Consider the following 12,672-nt stretch of genomic DNA (forward strand, 5'->3'; position numbering starts at 1 on the left):
ATTGGCTTGTCGAACACATACTTAATTGGATCCATTTTGGAAACCAACCAAGTAGTATGCCTTATCATATACTGCCTGAGCCGTTGTGTTGCCCACGCTAACGCACAGCAAGTCTTTTCTAATGGCGTGTAGCGGGTTTCATAATCTAGAAATTTCTTGCTCAAGTAGTAGATGGCTCGTTCTTTCTTTCCAGTTTCGTCCTGTTGCCCTAGCACGGCTCCCATGGACTCATCAAGCACTGTTAGATAGAGGATTAATGGCCTTCCCTCGACAGGTGGCACCAATACTGGTGGATTGGCCAAGCACTGTTTGACCTTGTCAAAAGCTCGTTGACAATTCTCATCCCAAGTTTCGGAATGATTCTTGCGCAATAGCTTGAATATTGGCTTGCACGTGTCAGTCAACTGTGCGATGAACCTTGCAATGTAGTTCACCCTGCCAAGGAATCCTCTTATCTCCTTCTCGGTTTTAGGAGGAGGCATTTCCATTATTGCCTTTACTTTATCGGGGTCCACCTCTATGCCTTTTTCACTAACGATGAACCCGAGAAGCTTACCCGACCGGACTCCGAAAGTACACTTAGCCGGATTTAGCTTAAGCTGATACTTGCGAAGCCGATTGAATAATTTTCTCAAATATTGAATATGGTTCATCTCGTCTTTCGACTTTGCGATCATGTCATCCATGTATACTTCAATTTCCTTGTGGATCATGTCGTGGAATAGTGTCACCATCGCTCGTTGGTAGGTGGCGCCCGCATTTTTAAGTCCAAAAGGCATTACCCTATAGCAAAAAGTGCCCCAGGGTGTGATGAAAGAAGTTTTCTCGCGGTCTTCCATATTCATTTTGATTTGGTTATACCCCGAGTATCCATCCATAAAGGAATAGAGCGTGTTCGTGGTTGTGTGATCCACGAGTGTATCAATATGTGGCAAGGGAAAATCGTCCTTTGGACTGGCACGATTCAGATCCCTATAGTCAACACACACTCTAACCTTTCCATTCTTTTTGATAACTGGCACAATGTTAGCCAGCCATTCGGGATATTGGGATACAACCAAGAATCCCGCGTCTAATTGTTTTTCCACCTCCTCCTTGATCTTTAAAGACCATTCGGGCTTGATTCGTCGAAGCTTTTGTTTAACGGGTCGAAACCCTTCTTTCAATGGCAACTTGTGCTCGACGATTTTAGAGTCCAAACCGGGCATATCACGGTACGACCATGCAAATACATCCTTGTATTCCCTTAATAATTGGATCAATTGTGATTTTATTTCATCACTGATATAGGTCCCAATGTTGACCTCTTGTATTTCTTGACCCTGCCCCAAATTTACGGTCTCCAATTCTTCTTGATACGGTTGGAGTAGACGAGCTTCTTGATCTAGCAGTCTTTGCAGATCCGGAGAGATGGTCTCCTCATCACTGTCCGACTCAACCCATTCATCCTCGGCTTTTGGATCCCGGTCAGAGCGAACAATTACAGACATAATTATTTTATTGGTTCTGTTTAGGTTTAGAATTATTAATGTTAATGAGAGAGAGAGAAAAGAACGAAATGAGAGAATAATATGTGAAAAATGCCTTTTTATTGATATATGTATGTAAAACTGTACAAAACCCTTATTTACATGAAAAAGGTCCTCATGATCTCGGGTACTGATCATGAGTCCCAAAAAGAAAAATGTGGAGGGGCCCTTGTCGCCACCGGCCCGAAACGGGGCTTTCGGCATTCGCGAAGGATGGTTGGACTCGTTTATTTGTTTAAAAATGTGGATTGCTAGAATGACTTATTCTCAAACTGAGACCTCGTCAAACGAGCAATTTTATTAAAATGATTCACCAATCCATATTAATCCCAAGCGGGACCCTCCATGGATTAGTGGTTTTCGCAAAAGGAGGGTTCGTGGAGTCGCCACCAATGTTTTACTCAAAACATTGGAAAAAGGGATAAGGCAATTGATTTTATAAATCAACTTTGGCCATTACAACCAGAGTTGGGTAAGGGAGTCGGTTACGCGTGGGGAAGGTGTTAGCACCCCACAGCGCCCCTTTCGGGTTCCCTATGACAGATTATTTCTAAAATAATAGCGTAAAATTACTAAATTACCCCTATTTATTATAAGCGATTATAAATTAACTATCTACATGATGACAGTTTAAATATGCACACAGAAAGCAGTAAAAGGAAGGATTTAAGAAGAAACCTCTTGAAGCGTGCTTTTATATATTGAGTAAAACTGGGAAGCTTTTTGGCGTTCCCTCGCTCTACAAGCTCGCTCGCTCCTTCCTAAAAACTTTTAACTATGGAAATCCGGAGGATTTCCCTTCGACTAGGTTCGAATCTCCAAGCTAAGTGCTCGGAATTCCAGAACTTCGTCGGATCGACTCCCAGAGAGATTTCTAGGGCAGAACACTGCTCAAAAAACCCCAGAATACTCAAGGAGGGAGTCAAAACTGAGTGAAAAAGTGTCGAATGACGTCCAATTGACGTCATATTTATAGGGAATAGGCGCAATACGGCCTACAGGGGCAATACGGCCGTATTGAAATTTTTGAACTTCAATACGGTCGTATTGAAGTTCAATACGGTCGTATTGAAATTCAGAAATTTCAATACGCCCGTATTGAGTTCGCTGCGGTTGTATTGAAGTGTCAATACGGTCGTATTGACTTCAGTACGACCGTATTGAAGTGTCAATACGGTCGTATTGACTTTAGTACGGCCGTATTGGGCTTTTTCCCTCCACTTCCTTATTTTGAGCTATTCTAAGACCTCTAGACCTACAGAGAACCCTCCTAGGGCCTTCGAGGAGTCCTTCTGGCTGATTATCCTTCAGTCTTCGAGAGTCTTCAAGCTTTATTTCCGACCCGGACAATTTTAGGGGTCTACAGCTGCCCCCCCTTTACTTAGTCAAACGGTCTTTTGGTGTACCGGCTGACAGGTAAAGGAGTTGACCCAATTGTCCGGGTGATGTGCCGACCTTCTGACTTGTAATGTCTTCCGGTGGAAAATTGTTGAGTAGCCTCTCCAGGTTGTTGCATACCTTGGCGCTTCTGACAACCTCGGTAGCTAAGTTTAACACCAACGTGCCTCTGACGACGCTGATGGCTGAGTATTGTCTCTCCAGACCTTGAGTATTGTCTCTCCAGACCTCGAGTACTGTCTCTCCAGACTTTGTTTGAGTATTGTCTCTCCAGACTTTGTTTGAGTACTGTCTCTCCCGACCTTGTTTGAGTACTGTCTCTCCAGACCTTGTTTGAGTACTGTCTCTCCAGACCTTGTTTGAGTACTGTCTCTCCAGACCTTGTTTGAGTATCGTCTCTCCAGACCTTGTTTGAGTACTGTCTCTCCAGACCTGTGCATACCTCGGTGCTCTCGACAACTGGGTAGCTGAGTATTGCCTTTTAGGCTTTGAGATGATTTTGTCTCCACAGTCCACGATGCTGCTTCGACGGTTTTTTCTGATTTTGTGCCACTGAGGGCTGGATAACGCAGGGATCCGTCTAGGGGATGTGCAGTCATTCACAGGTTCCTGTGCCCCAACTTGCATTGCATTGTTGGTACCCATGGGGAATTTCTGACTCCTTGGGGTGTAGACACAGATGCTCTTTCTCTCTGAGTTGAGCGACGCCTTATGTTTGGCTGACGTCCTTTGACGTTGGTGGAGTATCCCGGTTCATCCTTATTCGGGTATCTCTTTTTGATTTTCTGATTTTTGCCTCTGTGTAGGCTGTTATCCGCTGGGGGATTTCGTCGTTGATTTTGATTAGCCTCTTCTGTTAGGCGTATCGGCTTGACGTTCGATGTTTGGCTAAGAGCCGGATTCCACTTGGGGAATACTTATTGATATTTTTGATTTTCTTCTCCTTTTTTGCAGGGATGCCTCTTGAGTAGGCGATTGGGGATTTGGGGATCTTATTGTATCCCAGAGTATTATTTAGGAAGCCTCTACAGGCTTAGCCTCGCTCAGTGCTTTGAGTCGGAGAGCTATCTTCCACTGAGGAAGTGTTAAGTCCTTTGACTTGTATATACTGTTTGGATGATCGCACTTCCATTGGGGATTGCGTCGATTTTGCTTTGATAGCTCTCGCTGGGGATTTTTCCGTGAGCTTGAGCTGAGGTTCCCTCTGGGGAGTATTATTTCTGCGAGCCTCTCCAGGCTCAGTTATTCTGCATACTGTGGAGGATGTGGAGTATTATTTTGGTAAGCCTCTCCAGGCTTAGTTATTTGGTACAAATTGTTTGTTGGATTTTCTATATCCTTGCCTTTTTTATTTTCGGCTTTTTCTGTATTTTGCCTTTTCTTCTGATTTGGCTTTTTCTGTATTTTGCCTTTTTTATGTTTTTGGCTTTTGCTGTACAGAAATTAAAAGTGCTAAAGAAATTAAATTTATGAGAGAGTATTATTTCGGCAAGCCTCTCCAGGCTCAGTTATTTTGTAGGAGTATTATTTCGGCAAGCCTCTCCAGGCTCAATTATTCTGTGGGAGTATTGTTTCGGCAAGCCTCTCCAGGCTCAATTATTCTGTACGAGTATTATTTCGGCAAGCCTCTCCAGGCTCAATTATTCTGTGGGAGTATTGTTTCGGCAAGCCTCTCCAGGCTCAATTATTCTGTACGAGTATTATTTCGGCAAGCCTCTCCAGGCTCAATTATTCTGAGAGTATTATTTCGGCGAGCCTCTCCAGGCTCAGTTATTTTGAGAGTATTCTTTCGGCAAGCCTCTCCAGGCTCAGTTATTATGATGCTGTTGATTTTCTGAATCTTTGTATTTTGCTTGCTGCTGTCATACACAAGCAATTTTCTATTTTTCTATTTTATGCGGTTGCCTCATGATAAGGTCTTTGAATGTGCAACTAATGTGTGTGTGATGCACAAATGCAATACAATTTTTTATTTTTGTTCATTTATTTAGAAAAGTGAGTGGCTCTCCCTATCCTCTTCTTCTTGGAGGACTTTCTGTCATTGACGCGAGGGAGTATTTTTGTGAGCCTTTATGCAGGAGATTATGGATTTTACAGGAACCCCTCCAATTTTCTTTTATTGACCGATTAATAATGGAATTTCGTACAATTTTTATGAAAAACCAATTCAGAGGCATAATCACATGGTCAAGAAAGAAAAGAAACAAATGGATATTTTTATTGATATTCACAAGTGTTTTTTACAGAAAGATATACAGAAGGAAATTTCTGAAGAATGGCTGGCCAAGGTAGGCTATATACATTGGGCTTAACAATTATATCTGTAATTGTTGCTCTTTACGTTCCCTTAATTGCTTCGGCCTGAGCCAGGAGTGTAGATACTGCAAGACGCTTGCTTCTAGAAGATTATCACTTGAACCGCCTTTCGGTTTTCGGTTCAAGTGATCGTTGCTTGCTTTGTTTTTATATCTTATTCTTTTGCCCCTAACTTTTGCTTAGGACGTATCCTAACGGGGTAAATTTGCCTTTGTTTTGCCTAGTACCCTTGTACTGGCAGGCTTTTTATTTTGCCCTAACTTTTGCCTAGGACGCCCTTTTTGGGTTTTCGTCCTAGCGGGCCTATGCAAGCAACGTCTTCAAGCATAGTACTTCTTTACCACGTCAGTGTTGACTAGGTATCGAAGTTCTTCTCCATCCATGTTTGTGAGGATCAATGCTCCTCCTGAGAAAGCTCGTTTTACCACGTATGGTCCTCCGTGATTTGGGGCACACTTTCCGATTTTGCCCTTTTTGAGTTGGTAGTAATTTCTTCATTACCAACTCTCCCTCATGGTAGACTCGAGGGTGGACTTTCTTGTCAAAAGCCTTTTTGATCTTCCTCTGATAGGCTTGACCATGGCATATGGCGTTCAGCCGTTTCTTTTTGATAGGGTTCAACTGGTCATATTGGCTTTGAACCCATTCTGCCTCGGAAAGTTTTGTTTCCATGATTACCCTTAGATAGAATATCTCGACTTCGATGGGTAGAACTGCCTCCTGAAGTCCTATAACCATGAAGAGCAAAGGGTAATATCTTGTGTCAGTCTTACAACCATCTTTTGCACTATTTTCTTGATGTTCTTTTTGGTTGCCTCGACTGCCCCATTCATCTTTGGCCAATATGGGGAAGAGTTGCGGTGTTGGATCTTGAACTCTTGGCACAGTTCTTCCACCATTTTGTTGTTCAGATTAGATCCATTATCAGTGATGATTTATTTTTCCATGCTTCCACTAGATTATTCTAAAATCTTTTGGGACAAGAGAGAAAATAAGGGAAAAATATTTTTTTATTCTGAAGTTTGTGTTTTAGAGGGGATTTATTTTTCAAAATAGTTTTTGTAAGAATGGATGGCCAAGGTAGGCTTATGTGTTTAGGCTTGTTTGATTAAACACTTATGAAGTTAAAAAATCGTGTTGTGATTCGACAACTTGGATAGCTTCCCTTGAACCTTTCTTTTTGAATTTGGTTCATGGTACCATCATGGATTTATTTTTGTTTTTTGATTGTCCTTATTTTTGCCTAAAACACCCTTTTGTGGCGTTTTAGCGGACCTTTGTTTTTCGTTTATTTTGCAACCCTAATTTTTGCCTAGGTCACCCCTTCGTGGGATTCCTAGCGGGTTCTTTTGCTCTTATTTTTGCGCAGTCCCCTTTTTGGGTTTCCTGCCGAGCTTCTCTTATTTTGAAAGATTTCTTTTTACCCATGATGGCACTTATCGAGGCCAAGGGAAGGTGCTCCAAGTTGTCACACACACTTCCACATGAAAATGATGTGGGTTTATTATTATTAAGATGATTTTAACCTCATTCGTGTTTATTCAAACAGGGTTAAAAATGATGTGGTTTAGAATTTTATTATAAGCAAGAAAAGAAGCAATGAAGAATGATTTTATTTATAATCATAGTGGAAACATGTGTCCTTATTTTATCACTGATATGGGTCCCAATGTTGGCCTCTTTTATCTTTCGGCCATGCCCCAAATTCACGGTCTCGAGCTTCTTGATCTAGCAATCTTTGCAGATTCGGAGAAATGGTCTCCTCATCACTGTCCAACTCAAACCTTTCACCTTCGGATCCCGGTCAGAGCGAACAATTACAGACACAATTATTTTATTGGTTTTGTTTAGGTTTAGAATTTATTAATATTGATGAGGAAAGAGAGAAAAGAACAAAAGAGAGAGTAATGTGAAAAATGCCTCTTTATTGATATTTTAAAAAACTGTAAAACCCTTATTTACATGAAAAGGTTCTCATGATCTCGGGTACTGATCATGAGTCCCTTAAAAGAAAAGAAAAATATGAAGGGGTCCTATTGTGGCTTGCCATTCTCTACTCCTGCTTTGGTAGAGGATTCTTGCTCACGTCGGGCGCTGTCGAATCGAAGGTGACCCACCCAGCATCAATAAGGTTTTGGACCTTGTATTTGAGAGCTAGGCATCTCTCTGTTGAATGCCCTGGTGCCCCCGAATGGTATAAACATTTGTCTTGTGGCTTGTACCAATCGGGGTATGGTGGGTCGATCTTCCTTGGTGGAACATGAGCTAGAAGTTTGGCTTCTACTAGCTTCGGAAGGAGATCGCTATAAGTGGTCGGAAGTTTATCAAACTTCTTCACAGGGATGAATTGCGATCTTCCTGACTTCGAAGTGGAAGAAGCCGAGGATATGGTTATAGCATTGACTCCTCCCTCATTCTTCTTCCTGAAGGTCTTCTTAGCCTCGAATGATTGGGAAGGCTTAGATAGCTTCCCACTTTTCAATCCTTGTTCCACTCTCTCCCCAATAGTGATGATGTCCGAGAAGAGTGTCGTTGTGTTCCCTATCATTTTATCGTAATAGGGACCAGTCAACGAGTTGATGAATATGGACACCATCTCCTTATTTGACAGCGGGGGTTCTATCTGTGCCGCCAACTCCCTCCAACGTTGGGCGTACGCCTTGAAAGATTCATCATTATTCTTGCTCAAGGCTTGAAGATCTGACCTATCGGGTGTTAGGTCGATGTTGTATTTGTAGCGCTTGAGAAAGGCGTCGGCCAACTGCCTCCATGTACATACTTGATTTCCATCTAGCTGCATATACCAGTTGAGCGCGGTATCAGCCAAACTCTCTTGGAAGCAGTGGATCAAGAGCTTTTCATTTGTGGCATATGCAGCCATCTTTCGGCAGTACATGGTGAGATGACTCTTGGGGCAAGTCGATCCCACGTATCTCGGGAAATCTGGCACTTTAAATTTGGGAGGGAATTGAATATCCCTCACTAAACACATGTCGGCGGCATCTTTAATATCGAAGTCATGCCCCTCCATAGCCCTCAACCGATCCTCTAGGGCGTGGAATTGTTCTTTTGAAACCTCGGGCTCTTTGATCATAATTCCAGCCCCAAGAGGTATGGCATGTGGAGGATCTTCTTCATGCTCCTCCTCCTCTCCCTCATGATGGGACCCATGATCACTGTGATGAGATCCATGGATGTTGTGATGACGCATGAGTTCCATCATTTGCGCCATCTGCTCTTTGAGCTGTGAAAGCTCGGTCGTGAGCTTCTTGTTTTGTTCCTCTAGCGCTTCCATTTTCTTGATTTTCTTTGCGCGTGTGAGGACAGAGAGGTGACCAGCCACTTTCTAAAATGAATTTTTTAACCTAATTAGTTTATTCATGAATACGCTCTTGACATGAGCTTGATAACCTTTCATCTTTGAGGCGCTGCCTTTTTAAGATGAAAGTTTATCACCCTCCCTAGACTATTATCTCTCCACAACGGAGAATCTCAATAGTCACGGGTCTCTTTCACTCACATCGAGAGGGTATTAGTGAACCTATAAATGATGATGAGGATGCATGAGGTTTTATTGATAATGATGCCTATGCTCCTTACTTTTATTATATTTTCACACATTGGTCTTTCCTCTCATGTCATGGTTTTTTCATGCATGGGGATTATTCTTTAGACCTTATCACGAGGTTATTTATTAATGCACAAACAATGTCACATAACGAATGCACAAACAATTCACTCATCCACGAACAGTCACGAGCGAATCACGAGGTAGGGGTCTCCTGCAGAAAAGTGCATATTCAAGGAGGATCTAACTGTTCTCACTTGGTCAAAGGCCCCCAAGGTGCCCCCATTATAGGGACCCAATTCCTCTCATCGTAGGTCGATGGAAAGCTCCAACGCACCGTCGGACTCAAGTTCATGGTTATCACCTTGAGTGATGTTTTCCGACAACGGTCTCATAGGCTCCTATAAACCCATCAACCGGCCGTACTAACATCCACTCCCTATGGATTACCACTCATGCCCCCGGGTATAGAGGGAACTGTTGTGTGCAAAGGTTTGTGTGCAATTTATTTCAAACAATTGCGGAAAATTAAACAAACAACAGTTATTTAAAGCCAAATATATAAAACATATTATCATACAAGTGAGGGGTAATAAAGTAATTTTAACTATTATTTGTTAAAAATAATCTGTCACTAAATGGGACTGACTCTCGAGGCTTCCCCAGCGGAGTCGCCATCTGTCGCCACCGGCCCGAAACGGGGCTTTCGGCATTCGCGAAGGATGGTTGGACTCGTTTATTTGTTTAAAAATGTGGATTGCTAGAATGACTTATTCTCAAACTGAGACCTCGTCAAACGAGCAATTTTATTAAAATGATTCACCAATCCATATTAATCCCAAGCGGGACCCTCCATGGATTAGTGGTTTTCGCAAAAGGAGGGTTCGTGGAGTCGCCACCAATGTTTTACTCAAAACATTGGAAAAAGGGATAAGGCAATTGATTTTATAAATCAACTTTGGCCATTACAACCAGAGTTGGGTAAGGGAGTCGGTTACGCGTGGGGAAGGTGTTAGCACCCCACAGCGCCCCTTTCGGGTTCCCTATGACAGATTATTTCTAAAATAATAGCGTAAAATTACTAAATTACCCCTATTTATTATAAGCGATTATAAATTAACTATCTACATGATGACAGTTTAAATATGCACACAGAAAGCAGTAAAAGGAAGGATTTAAGAAGAAACCTCTTGAAGCGTGCTTTTATATATTGAGTAAAACTGGGAAGCTTTTTGGCGTTCCCTCGCTCTACAAGCTCGCTCGCTCCTTCCTAAAAACTTTTAACTATGGAAATCCGGAGGATTTCCCTTGGACTAGGTTCGAATCTCCAAGCTAAGTGCTCGGAATTCCAGAACTTCGTCGGATCGACTCCCAGAGAGATTTCTAGGGCAGAACACTGCTCAAAAACCCCAGAATACTCAAGGAGGGAGTCAAAACTGAGTGAAAAAGTGTGGAATGACGTCCAATTGACGTCATATTTATAGGGAATAGGCGCAATACGGCCTACAGGGGCAATACGGCCGTATTGAAATTTTTGAACTTCAATACGGTCGTATTGAAGTTCAATACGGTCGTATTGAAATTCAGAAATTTCAATACGCCCGTATTGAGTTCGCTGCGGTTGTATTGAAGTGTCAATACGGTCGTATTGACTTCAGTACGACCGTATTGAAGTGTCAATACGGTCGTATTGACTTTAGTACGGCCGTATTGGGCTTTTTCCCTCCACTTCCTTATTTTGAGCTATTCTAAGACCTCTAGACCTACAGAGAACCCTCCTAGGGCCTTCGAGGAGTCCTTCTGGCTGATTATCCTTCAGTCTTCGAGAGTCTTCAAGCTTTATTTCCGACCCGGACAATTTTAGGGGTCTACAGCCCTATCGTGGCTTGCCATACTCTACTCCTGCTTTGGTAGAGGATTCTTGCTCACATCGGGCGCTGTCGAATCGAAAGTGACCCACCCAGCATCAATAAGGCCTTGGACCTTGTGTTTGAGAGCTAGACAGTTCTCTGTTGAATGCCCTGGTGCTCCCGAATGGTATAGACATTTGTCTTGAGGCTTGTACCAATCGGGGTAAGGTGGGTCGATCTTTCTTGGTGGAATATAGGCTAGAAGTTGGGCTTCTACTAGCTTCGGCAGGAGATCGCTATAAGTGGTCGGAAGTTTGTCAAACTTCTTCACAGAGTTGTATTGCGATTTGCCTGACTTCGAAGTGGAAGAAGATGGAGAAATGGTTACAGCGTTGACTCCTCCTTCTTTCTTCTTCCCGAAGGCCTTCTTAGCTTCATATGGTTGGGAAGGCTTAGCCAGCTTCCCACTTTTAAGTCCTTGTTCCACCCTTTCTCCAATGGTGATGATGTCCGAGAAGAGTGTCGTTGTGTTCCCTATCATTTTATCGTAATAGGGACCAGTCAACGAGTTGATGAATAAGGACACCATCTCCTTATCCGACAGCGGGGGCTCTATCTGTGCCGCCAACTCCCTCCAACGTTGGGCGTACGCCTTGAAGGATTCATCATTCTTTTTACTCAAGGCTTGAAGATCAGACCTATCGGGTGTTAGGTCGATGTTGTATTTATAGCGCTTGAGAAAGGCGTCGGCCAACTGCCTCCACGTGCACACTTGATTTCCATCCAGCTGCATATACCAATTGAGTGCAGTTTCAGCTAAGCTCTCTTGAAAGCAGTGGATCAAGAGCTTTTCATTTGTGGCATATGCAGCCATCTTGCGACAGTACATGGTGAGATGACTTTTGGGGCAAGTCGATCCCACGTATTTTGGGAAATCCGGCACTTTAAATTTAGGAGGGAATTGGATGTCCCTCACTAAGCACATGTCAGCGGCATCTTTGATGTCAAAATCATGCCCCTCCATAGCCCTCAACCGATCTTCTAGGGCGTGGAATTGTTCTTTTGAAACCTCGGGCTCTTTAATCATGATTCCAGCCCCAAGGGGTACAGTGTGTGGAGGATCTTTTTCATGCTCTTCCTCCTCTCCCTCATGATGGGACCCATGTTCACTGTGATGAGATCCATGGACGTTGTGGTGACGCATGAGTTCCATCATTTGCGCCATTTGCTCTTTAAGCTGTGAAAGCTCGGTTGTGAGCTTCTTGTTTTGCTCCTCCAATGCTTCCATTTTCTTGATTCTCTGTGCGCGCGTAAGGACAGAGAGATGACCAGCCACTTTCTAAAATGAATGTTTAGTTAGTTTATTTTATGGAATGAATACACTCTTTAACATGAGCTTGATAAACCTCCATCTTTAAGGCGTTGCCTTTTTAAGACGGAAGTTTACCACCCTTCTTTATCTATGATCTCTCCCCAACGGAGAATCTCTATAGTCATGGGTCTCTTTCACTCATGTCAAGAGGTATTGGTGACCCTAAAATGTGTGTTTTTATGAGGATGCATGGTCTCTTATTGGTAATGATGCACATGCCCCTTACTTTTATATTTTCACACATTGGTTTTTCCTCTCATGTCATGACATTTTCATGCATGGGGATTTATTCTTAGACCTTATTACGAGGTTATTTATTAATGCACAAACAATTGCACATAAGCATTTACACAAACAATTCACTCATCCACGAACAGTCACGAACGAATCACGAGGTAGGGGTCTCCTGCAGAAAAGTGCATATTCAAGGAGGATCTAACTGTTCTCACTTGGTCAAAGGCCCCCAAGGTGCCCCCATTATAGGGACCCAATTCCTCTCGTCGTAAGTCGATGGAAAGCTCCAACGCACTGTCGGACTCAAGTTCATGGTTATCACCTTGAGTGATGTTTTTCCGACAACGGTCTCGTAGGCTCCTATAGACCCATTCAACCGGCCGTACTAACATCCACTCCCTATGG

This window comes from Cajanus cajan, chromosome 10 (assembly GCF_000230855.2).
Source record: "Cajanus cajan strain Asha chromosome 10, NIPB_CcT2T_4, whole genome shotgun sequence".
Taxonomy (NCBI): domain Eukaryota; kingdom Viridiplantae; phylum Streptophyta; class Magnoliopsida; order Fabales; family Fabaceae; genus Cajanus; species Cajanus cajan.